Source organism: Notamacropus eugenii, chromosome 3 (assembly GCF_028372415.1).
Source record: "Notamacropus eugenii isolate mMacEug1 chromosome 3, mMacEug1.pri_v2, whole genome shotgun sequence".
In the NCBI taxonomy this organism is placed as follows: Eukaryota; Metazoa; Chordata; class Mammalia; order Diprotodontia; family Macropodidae; genus Notamacropus; species Notamacropus eugenii.
The window spans coordinates 411355306-411367319 of record NC_092874.1 but is presented as its reverse complement, the minus strand read 5'-3'; the positions used below and the strand labels follow the sequence as shown (position 1 = coordinate 411367319).

General features: G+C 35.4%; 1 pseudogene; it reads right to left on the bottom strand.

Moving 5' to 3' along the window:
- Positions 1 to 5832: 5832 nt before the first annotated feature.
- On the bottom strand, positions 5833 to 7745 carry LOC140531723 (heat shock cognate 71 kDa protein-like; annotated as a pseudogene).
- Between the last annotated feature and the right edge of the window lie 4269 nt (positions 7746 to 12014).

Genomic DNA, 12014 nt, shown 5'->3' with positions numbered 1-12014 from the left:
CTTTTTTTAGTATCTGGGTAGTTGGTGGGATTACACACACAAACACACACACACACACACACACACACACACACATACAGAGAGAGAGAGAGAGAGAGAGAGATTGAACAAGCACAGGGTGAATTGAATAAGATGGGAACATATCTTAAGAAAATGAAATTAAGTGGTGAGAGAGAAATATATTGGGAGGAGAAAGGGAAAAATGGAATGGGGCAAATTACCTCTCAGAAAAGAGGCAAGTAACACACTTTTCAGTGGAGGGAAAAAGAAGGGAGGTGAGAGAAAAAAACATAAAGCTTACTCTCATCACATTTGACTAAAGGAAGTAATAAAATGCACACTCATTTGGTATGAAAACCTATTTTACAATACAGGAAAGTAGGGGTGAAGGGGATAAGCAGGGTGGGGGAGATGATGGAAGGGAGGGCAGTAGGAGGAGGGAGCAATTTGAAGTCAACACTCATGGGGAGGGACAGGATCAAAAGAGAGAATAGAAGCAATGGGGGGCAGGATAGGATTGAGGGAAATATAGTTAGTCTTACATAACACGACTATTATGGAAGTCATTTGAAAAACTACACAGATATGGCCTATATTGAATTGCCTGCCCTCCCAAAGGGAATGGGTGGGGAGGGAGGGATGGGGAGAAGTTGGAACTCAAAAGTTTTAGGAACAACTCTTGAGTATTATTCTTGCAACTAGGAAATAGAAATACAAGTAATGGGGTACAGAAAGTTTTCTTGCCCTACAGGACAAAAGAGAAGATGGGGATAAGGGAAGGGAGGGATGTTAGAACAGGGAGCACATTGGTGATAGAGGCAATTAGAATGCTCGACATTTTGGGGTGGGGGGAGCAGAGAGATGGGGAGAAAATTTGGAACCCAAAATTTTGTGGAAATGAATGTTGAAAAGTTAAATAAATAAATGTTAAAAAATTTTTTAAAAATTTATGGTGGTTAAGAAGCTTCTGATACAAAATTCTGCCCATTTGATTCCTTGGTAGATTTAAATTATAAATAAATTATAGTTATATTATGCATAATATCTACTGTTGACTTTAAAATATCTCCAGTTAAAATTATCCAATTATTATCTCCAAATAATCCAATTATTGGATTAAAATTGTCCAATTATTAAATCCTCCAATTTAATTCCTTAAATTAAATTAAGGAATTTAAGGAATTCCTTAAAGATAAATTTTATATAATTTCTAATGGCATCAAACTGGTCTTGTGTTACTATTACAATCTTTCATTTCTCTAAACATATTTGCATGATTTACCCATGTGTTTGATAATACCACTAGTAGTAGCATTAGCATAATTAGATAGCAGTATTTCTATATCACTTTAAGATCTGTGAAGTGTTGTTTGGTATTATTGTAATTATTTGTGACCTTTTGGGGGTGATTCTTGGCAAAGATTCTGGAGTGGATTCTCCAGCTCCTTTTATAAACGAGGAACTGAGGCAATCAAGGTTAAGTAGTTTTAGGGTCACATAACTAGTAAGTGTCTGAGGCTAGATTTGAACCCAAGTCTTCCTGATTCTCAGCTTGGCACTCTATCCTCTGAAATACCTAGCTGCCCTATTTGACCCTAGGATCATAGATTTAGAGTTGAAGTAGACATTAGATTCCAATGATTCCCCCTTCCTTTTTTTTACAGATGAAAATGAGCTATGAGACTGCTAGAGGATTAAGAGGCTTGTTCATTTATTATGTGTCTAAGTCAGGATTTGAACTCACTTGTTAACTCAAAGCCAAGAAGTCAGTCCACTCTGAGTCTTATTTATCAACATACAGTAGATTAAATTGATTCAATCTGATCTACAATGAGCCTTTTCAGTCCAATATTGGACTTTTTATATTTCATGGGTTACATTTGGAAGTAATTCAACTCTGCAAAGTGATGCCCATTTATTCTATCAGTATTTCTGTAGACTTGTAATGTCATGTAATATCATGCAATCTGGGATCATCTATCAATTCTTCTTTCTCCTTTTTGACTAGAAAGAATTAATATTTCTGTAGTTGTGTAAATATAAAACAACATCATTTGATTTTAAAACTATAGGGTTAATGTACTCTCTATTTGTCATATGGTCATTACTATACATGATCAATCTATTTTTCCTTGACAAGTCCAATTTAATAGTCTTTTTTCTTTTATATTTTGTTTTATCTATTTTCTAAGAAATAATTGTCAATGCAGCAAGTAAAAAATATATCAACTTTTAGCAAAATGAGACTTTTTGTCAGATGTCCAAAGTTTTGAAGTAGCTTATAACTATTATTTTTCTCTGTGTAGACATTAGCATCTTTATTAGGAAACTATCCTCCATCTGGCCCAGCATTTTAATATACTCTGAAAATGATGACACAATTTTTTTCTTTCCTCTTATGTACCCCAAATGCCCTCCACTATGGTTTCCCACTAAGCTTTATAGTTTCTGTGTAGCTATCTTCTGCACATGCAGTAAAATTCCTCCATCCATTCTATTTTATCTGCTTCTTTAGAACAATTTATAGCTTTGCATTTCCTGGTATGAAGAAATTCATGTCATCCTATCACATCTCCATGCTATTTATAGGGTATATTTACCACGTTACATTTAAATTCTCATATCATTTCATGACTTATTCTCTGTCCACTGGGATGGCAAAAATAAAGGTCACAAAGATAGGCCTTTACTTTCTTCCCTCACATTTCTTCTTCAGAAATAGAATTGTAGCATATTAGAGCTAGAAAATAATTTTATGATGATCTTCACTTTGTTTTGAGTATGAAAACTCCCTTTGTATTACTCTCCAAATTTCACTGGCATATTGTAGTAATTATACTATTGATATCTGTTACTTGATCCATGAATTTCTTAGAATAACTCAGTGGACCCAAGGCATCTCTAGGTCACATACTGAGAATTACTGTCCTACTCTAATTTCTTCAAGTAATAAGTATTTATTAAATTCCACTGTGGCAAGTTCTTTTTTTATAGCTCCTATAGTTTTTCTATCTCATTTTATACTTTAAGAAAGCCATGGCTGGAGATTTCAAATAACTTGCCAAGGTTATATAGGTAATAAGTGTCTGAGTTGGAACTTTATACTCATTCACCTGACATATAGTTCAAGATCCTTGTTTCTGTTCTAGACTTTCGTGTTAGGTACCTTTTCCAACATTTTTCCTCTATGTCACACATATTTTCTCCCTAAATAGTCACACACATTTACACACATTTAAGTGCCACATTGTCTACACAGCAATCTCTTGACATATACATGTATATGTGCACATACATACATGTATATTTTTTTTGCGCTCTCTGAACTTTGCAGACATGTCTTGCTGTAACTTCCCTTCCCACAATATAGTATATTTTCTGGGGTTCATTAAATATTTTCATTAAAACTAGAGAATTAAACTCCATTGGCCCTTTCCAACTCCAAAGTTTTATGATTCTATGATCTGGTTTTAAATTTGGATTATCTGCCGCTAAGACTGATAAGTGATTTTTATCATCATAAATGTTAAAGCTGTTCGTGTGTGTGTGTGTGTGTGTGTGTGTGTGTGTGTGTGTTTGGTTTATTTAATATTGCAGAGTTGGTGTGCTTACTGTAAGTTCAGTTCCTTACCATAATTTATTAGGATGCATCAGTCTAAACTTCCTCTATATTTGCAGCTAGAAAAAGGATGAATTCTGGCATAGTTAATAATGAATAAAACCAGGAAATTTCTGGGTTTAAGTGGATTACTTGTTGCACATTCCTCAAAGAAACTGATATTACTGAAGTCTGGCTTCATCTGTTTCAGTACTTTTTTCAGGGACACATCATTTTAGACCTATTTTATTATATAACAAAAACAAAACATAAAGTCCTTTTCATATCCTTTTTATAAAACTTTAAAACTTTAGTACATAATATCCCTCCACTCATCATCTTATCCAAGTACTTTATTAATAGCAAAATGAACCATTTGTGAAATTTTCAGGTGATGTGGTTCTAATATTTCTCTGAGATTCAGTCATAAAATAGTATGGGAGTGAAAAATAAAGTTCCTCTGTGAATACATTTCAGGAAAAATGGCTTAACAATAACTAATTTTCTAAAATTTCGTAATTTTCTGAATCTTAACTAATTAATATTTACTGTCAGTGGGATATGTCTACAATAAAACAAATTTCCTTATCAATTCTCATCCTGATCCTTTTCTTAATCAATGATGGGAGGAAAATGATTTTGGCAATGATTAAAAATAACCAAAGGTAAAATAAGTTAAAATAATATGAAAACATTTTGTCATAAGTGTAAATTTTCCTACATTTTAAGGTAGAATTTGACTCTAAAATTTATTTTTATATGTAACTTGGTTTTGACATAAGTATTTTACTTTTAGGTTTTGTAAAACATTTCTAATAGCCTTCTGTTCAAAAGTTTGGAACCATTTGATAGAACTCTGAATTCAGTCTTCTTCCTTCTGCAAACTGCATTTCTAGAAAGCTCATTGCTGCATTTCAGAATCCTTGATATTGTGGTGTTGTTCAGTTATTTCAGCCATCTGATTTTTGTGAACCTTATTTTCTTTCCTTGGCAAAGTTACTGGAATAGTTTCCTATTTCCTTATCTAGCTCATTTTACAGATGAGGAAACTGAGGTCAAAAGGGCCCAGCATCATAGAACTGAATTTGGACTCATCTTCCTGACTTCAGGCTCAGGGTTCTATCCCTTACACCACTCTTTTCCTTCAAACTTCATCTTAGTCTTTCCGATCTCCCGTACCTTCTGAATTGCTGGTGTTCTTATTGTTGGTACTTCATTTTCAAAGAGGTCCAATGATATAATAGGGTGATGTCTTGACTTGAGAGTTATATGGATTTAAGTGCAGCAAAGTTGCATAAATTTGTCAGCCTCACTGTCTCTTCCAGAGTCTTCTAAGTCTAATGACAATATAAATATCAGGATGACTGGATATGGCCTGGGATGTGGTGGATAAATCTGGTATCTTTGATGTCTGACCAAGCTTGAAGCACTCCATAGTGCCTGCTTTAGTTGCCTTCAGGGCCACTGGAATACATTTTTCTCATCCGCCCATTCTACTGGGGTAAGTCTTTGTATGATTGTAGTAGACATCTCCCTGAGTCATCAATGGGCTTATGGCTTGCCGGTTACCTTCAGCCTACTTTAGCCCATCTACTATGACAGCTTTTCCAGGGAGCAGCCACTGTGCATGCTGCAGCATCTTGAAGCCACAGGTGAGAATTGCCTCCTTAAAATCCATGAATTTATACTTACCAGTTTATATAAGAAATGCCCCCAGCAGAATCACCTACTTCTTCAGGACAAGAACTGTTTCATTTTTGTCTGTGTGTTCAATGTCTGGCACAGTACCTTGACTGTTAAAGTTACTTGAAAAATATTTGTATGAATTGAATTGGTTCATTCAGTTATACATTCAACAAACTTTATATGCACCCACTATATATAAACACTGAGGAACTTATACAAGTATACATAAAACATAATCTATACTCTCAAACACATTAATCTTTAGGGGATGGTGAGACATGTAGGAAATAAATATCAAATAAGATAGTAAAGCTTTACATATTCTTTTTTTATGGCACCAATTTTAAAATGTTTTTGTTCTCCAGGACAAGAATTGCATTTCCACTTATTTACAGTACTGATAAAGTGAAATGTTGTTCACATTCAAGTATTCAGAATGCCCAGATTTACACAGTAGCTTAAATATTACTTTGAAACTGTTACTGCCTTGGCTACAAATTTTGAGTCCTTCAATTCCTGGAAAAACTGTGTGGAATGCTCTTTCTTGGTTAGTCCACCTCTTCAATGGTGGGTCCAGAAGAAGCACCTCCAGATGGTGCTGCTCCACCCGCTGGGAATCCACCAGGCATGCCTGCTGGCATGCCCCCTGCACTCAGGTACGGCTTGTTAATGATGGGGTTGCAGACCTTCTCCAATTCTTTCTGCTGATGCTCAAATTCTTCCTTCTCATCATTCTGGTTCTTATCTAGCCAGTTGATTATTTCATTACATTTGTCAAGGATCTTCTGTTTGTCTTCATCACCAACTTTCTCTTGTAGTTTTTCATCCTCCACAGTAGCCTTTATGTTAAAAGCATAAGATTCAAGAGAATTCTTGGAAGATACCTTGTCTCTCTGTTTCTCATCCTAAGCCTTGTATTTCTCAGCCTTCTGGACCATACACTCAAGTCTTTTTTGCTCAGACATCCTTTATCATTGGTGATATTAATCCAGTTCTCCTTGCCTGTGCTCTTATCCACAATGGAAACATTGAGAATGCCATGTTCATCAATGTCAAATGTTACTTCAGTCTGAGGAACACCTCCGGGTGCTGGGGGGATTCCCGTGACCTCAAATTTGCCAAGCATGTTGTTATCCTTTGTCATATCTCTCTCACCTTCATAGACCTGAATAAGCACACCAGGCTGGTTGTCCAAATAGGTGGTAAAGGTCTGTGTCTGCTTGGTGGGGATGTTGGTATTATGTTTGATCAGAACAGTCATAACTCCACCAGCAGTTTCAGTTCCAAGGGAAAGAGGAGTGACACCCAACAGCAACAAGTCCTGCACATTCTCAGATTTTTCTCCAGACAAAATGGCAGCCTGGACAGCTGCACCATAAGCAATAGCCTCATCAGGATTGATACTCTTGTTGAGCTCCTTGCCATTGAAGAGATCTTGCAGAAGCTTCCGGATTTTGGAGATTCTAGTGGAAATTCTCACCAGGATGATGTCATGAATCTGTGATTTTTCTAGCTTGGCATCTCTTAAGGCCTTTTCCACAGGGTCTACTGTGCCACAAAAGAGATCAGCATTCAGCTCTTCAAAATGGACTCAAGGGATTGATGTATAGAAGTTGGTACCTTCATAGAGGAAGTCAATCTCAGTACTGGTCTGGGTATTAGAAGAGAGGGTACGTTTTGCGCATTCACAAGCTGTGTGAAGATGGTGAACAGCCCTCTTGTTCTCAATGATGTCCTTCTTGTGCTTTCCCTTGAACTTGGCAATGAAACGGTTGACTATAAGGTTGTTACCCAAGTGGGTAGCCCCAGCCATGGATGCCATCTTCAATAGTAAGAATGAAGACATCAAAAGCACCACCTCCAAGGTCAAAGATCAACACAGTTCTCTCAGCATCCACCTTTTTGTTCAAGCCATAAGCAATAGCAGCAGTGGTTGGCTAATTGATGATTTGTAACACATTGAGACCAGCGTTGGTTCCAACACCTTTAGTGACCAACATTGGGAATAATTGAAATAGGCTGGTACTGTGACTATGGCATTTGGGACAGTCTTCCCAAGGTAAGCTTCAGTAATTTCTTTCATCTTGGTCAAGACCATAGAAAATACTTCTTCTGGATAGAAACTTTTGGTCTCTCCTTTGTACTCCACTTGGACCTTAAGCCTGCCTGCATCATTCACCACCGTAAGAGAACAGTGCTTCATGTCTGACTGTACAATTGCATCACCAAATCTGTGACCAGTCAGATGTTTGGCACCAAAAACTGTGTTGGTGGGGTTCATTGCAATTTGATTTTTTGCAGCATCACTGATTAAACGTTCTGTGTCAGCGAAGGCAATGTATCTGGGGATGGTCCTGTTTCCTTGATCATTAACAATAATCTCCACTTTCCCATCTTGGAAGACTCCCACACAGGAATAAGTGGTGCCAAGATCAATGTCAACTCCAGAGCCCTTCAACATTGTTGCTGGGGAGTCAGGAGTCAAAACTGACCACTGTGGAGAAAGAAGGGATGCTGCTGTGCTGGGTAGACCCAGCTTTATATATTCTGACATGAAACTCCAATATTGTGTTGGTGACATTATGTGGCTGTACATCCTGAAATACAAGAGTCTTTAAGGATTCAAGAGGTGACAGATAGATGGGGAACTCTGCAAGCACACACAAAATTTCTAACAATTGATTCTGTTAGACAAGTGTCAAAAAGTAGAAAATAGGGAATAATCCTGTGCTTGTACTGATATAGGGAAGCTCCTGATTAGAAAACTCTCAATCAATGAATGTCAGCACTTTCTCTGCAACTGTCTTAAAGAGTGAAGTAGACTAGAGCACTGCAAGACTAAATGTCTTGCTCAGGACAACACAGTCAGAAAGTGGATAATTTTCCATGTTAGAATGGAAATGATTTCTCTTTCGTCAGATTTTTGTAATTGTTTACTCATGTTGTTTTTTTTTTTCTTGCTCGTGTGTTTGCATTTCACTTTTTTTCCCGCAGCTTTGGTCTTTCCACACCAAATGCTTGAAAGTTCTCTATTTCATTAAAATAAAAAAAGTTCACACTGCTATTCCACCTAGTATCATACTCTAGGTGGTGGGTAAATTATTCTTGGTTGTAATTTTACATTATTGCCTAGTAGAATATTGTATTCCAACATATTTGCTTCTTTATTGTGATGATTTTGAAAAAAATTAAAAACAAAATAACCCCTTATTTTATTGAGCTTATATTTTACTGGGAAGAGGAGTAATCCAGTTGCAGTTCCTAGGTACTTTAACTCTTTTTTCTAGATGTTTCCAGTATATTTCCTTTGATGTGTAAACTCTAAATTTTTATGGTAATGCTTCTAATAATCTTCACTTGTGAGTTTTTGCCCCCCAGAAAGGAACGGGTCAATTCTATTTTCACTTTCTCTCTAGTTTGAAGAGATGGCACAGGATAATTCCAGCCTTATAAGAGATCTGGAAATTTTCCTTCTATTATTTTTTAAAATATATTCTCTAGGCCTTTTTGTTGTATTCATAATACATTAATACGTTAATTGGCATATATATATATGCACATACATATGCATCTATATAAATAGATATATCTGTATGTATGAGTGTGTATGTGTATGTATACATACATACTATGTGTATATATATGTATATATATGTATATATATATATATTTACTTGTATGTGTGTGATCATAGGTGGAAATTAAAGAAGCATATAAAAATATGTATCAATAAAATCTACTTTAAAAATAGTTATTTCCATTTAATGTTGTAAGGAAGGTTTAGAAGTCTAGAAGTTGATTATATAGCAAGGCATTCAATCATCTTGTTACATATAAAGAATACCTAGGTCAATGCTAATGTTCCTGGTAGTCATAATTTCTTTGCAATGCCCTCAACACATTGTCATTTATACCCAAGAAACACACACTCACCAGTAGGTTTTAAATCCTGTCATAGCAGTTATTTATTTTTTCCTACAATTTACTAACTATGTTATGGTCACTAATATAAAAGCCGCACAGAGGGTAATTTCTGGATTTGCTGTTGGCCATTTGGGCTGCATTATTCCAAAGCACTTTGTGACCCTGCCACCTTGAAAAGTTCCATATAAAAGAAAGTGCATTGTTTGAGTTCAGGTCAGCCAAAAGGCTTCAGATATGAGTCTGAGTTTTGATTATAGAGCCCTCTTTTCAGGTGATTGCAACTCACATCTCTTCATGCTGTAGACATTGACCGAAAATTTTACAAATTTGACCTCAAGCTAGGGGGGATCTTGTATTATCAAAATGCCAACTGTCATTTTTGAAGGTACAAGTAATAATAAGAGATTTAAAAAACAACAACATAAACAGAGACTTGTTGCTTTTAACATGCTACACACGTGGAAATAAAAGATTCTGAACCATTGCCTTCTATGAATGAGTATAAAGAAGACGTTTGCTACGGAATGATGATAATATTGACCCTATAATAATGACAGTCTATGGCTTTAATTTTGGCAGTTTCTTTGTAATCTCCTTTGTTCCCTTGAAGTTATCATCTTTTAAATCATAGTAGATATGTCACAATTAATTTGAAAATTACACCTTGCAGGTACATAGGAATAATTTTCCTATCATATTCCTCTGTCTTATGTAGTAAGACAACAGGCAGAATTTGAAATCCTGAACAATAGTCAGACCTGATCAGATATCAGAAGTGAAAAGAATATACTACAAGCACTGAATTTCAACAGTGATGACCTTTTCTAACTGCAGAAATTCAATGTGTATGATTCAGTCCATTCTGCATGAAAATTCAGGTTTCTTCCAGTAACTCAGTAGCAGATATTATGACAGAAGATGTTATTGCTTGAGAATCTTATGGTTTTTAGGCATTTCCACTTCAGACCACACTAGAGAACTGTTGAAGTATTGGAAGAGGAGAACATTCTTAGCTGTATCTACTGATAGAAAAAATTATCACAAGAAAAAATGTAATCAACAGTTTCATTTCTAGTGATACTAAATAATTGATTTGATTGATTTTATGTTTGGAGGCCTATTCTGAGATATGTCTCAATGATTCATCAAAGAAAATATCTTTTTTAGGATTACTGGCATATAGTTATTGGTTGAGTACCATTAGAATCTAAAGAGGAAGTAATCTCAAAGTATTCCTAAACAGATAATGGCTAATGAGAATACCCATTACCATAGTTTTCTGGATGCTTTGGTCATGTATTAAGTTTCAACCCATGTAGCCCTTCAGCTCACACAAGCAGTACATCTTAACCTATCCATATAGATTCAGTTCTACTTCAAAACCATGAGAAATAGAGGGGATATATAGTTTAAAGGATGAAAAATAAGCTAGCCTTCTTGTTGTCATCATTTTGACCTTCAGAAAACAATTGAATGACAGAATCTCAAAGCTGGATCTAAACTAATATTTATTCAAGCTTCTTTGAAAGATATAACAATGAATAGAGAGCAGGACCTCAAGTCAGGAAGACCTGGATTCAAATCTGGCCTCATAGTTTGTGTAACAAGTTACAACCTCTGCTTGCCTCAGTTTCTTCAACTATAAAATAGGGATAATAATAGCACCTACCTCCCAGGATAGATATGAAGATAAATTGAAATAATATTTCCAAAGTATTTAGCACAGTGTTTGGCACATAATATGCACTATGTGAATATTACCTATTGTGATCACCAAGATTATTGTTATTATTAATTTATTATTATAATTATTATTGGAAATAATTTTGTTCAAGAACACTCAAATCAAAAACATCAGTCAAGGAACAGATTGTGGAGATCTATACTTGCTAAATCTGTTCCCCACTATGACGTAGTAGATCATTGTGTTCAAATTAAAGAAATGTTTCCTGTAGATCATGAAGTTCTCCAAATGCCCTTGAGTGTGGGTACCTGTTCATTTCTTCAAGCCACAAAACACTGTTAAGGTTTGTCCATTCACACAGGAAGAGACAAGTTGAAAAATTAATCCTATTATGCAGATTATGACATGCATTTATACAAACTTTACCTCTTATCCATCAGGCAGTATACATGGATCAAAGAATACAGGTGCACAAAATATTGGTCCCAGAGTTGAAAAGGAGGATGAAAATACGATGTCTTGCCTTCAGGAAATTGTAAAAATTCTCCAATATAACCATGCTGCCAATGAAACCAAAAGTTCATCTCTTCAATAATAACATCTTGCTAGGGCTACTGTATATAAGTGGAACAAGAAAGGCAAAGTCTTGGAAAAATTTAAAGTAAATATAATAGAGAAGGAGAGATAAGCATGGTGGGTCTGTGTAGGTTGCAACATATAAATAATAAGGAACTTTGAAAAAGAGGTGTAAAATGAATTCTGAAGGAGTCAGAAGGAATTATGTGATAGCAACAGAAGACAGACTATCACATGGTGAAATGGAGAGATGACAAATGAAAGGTCAGAGTGTACTACAGTCTAGTATTGATATCAGAATAAAAAAAATCAGGACTCTGTAGTTATAACTGTAAGTTATAAGTACAACATCAAGACCCCTGTAGTTAAAACCTCAAGGGATATTTATTTATAAGAGTTGTGTAAGACAGGAGGGCACAGACTGATTGCAGTATACATTATATGAATCATATTTGTATAATAATAAGAGAATCTTTACGTTAAACATATGAGTATTTCTTTTTGAAAGAAATTTAAGGTCAATGACATCACTTTAAATGTTCCTCT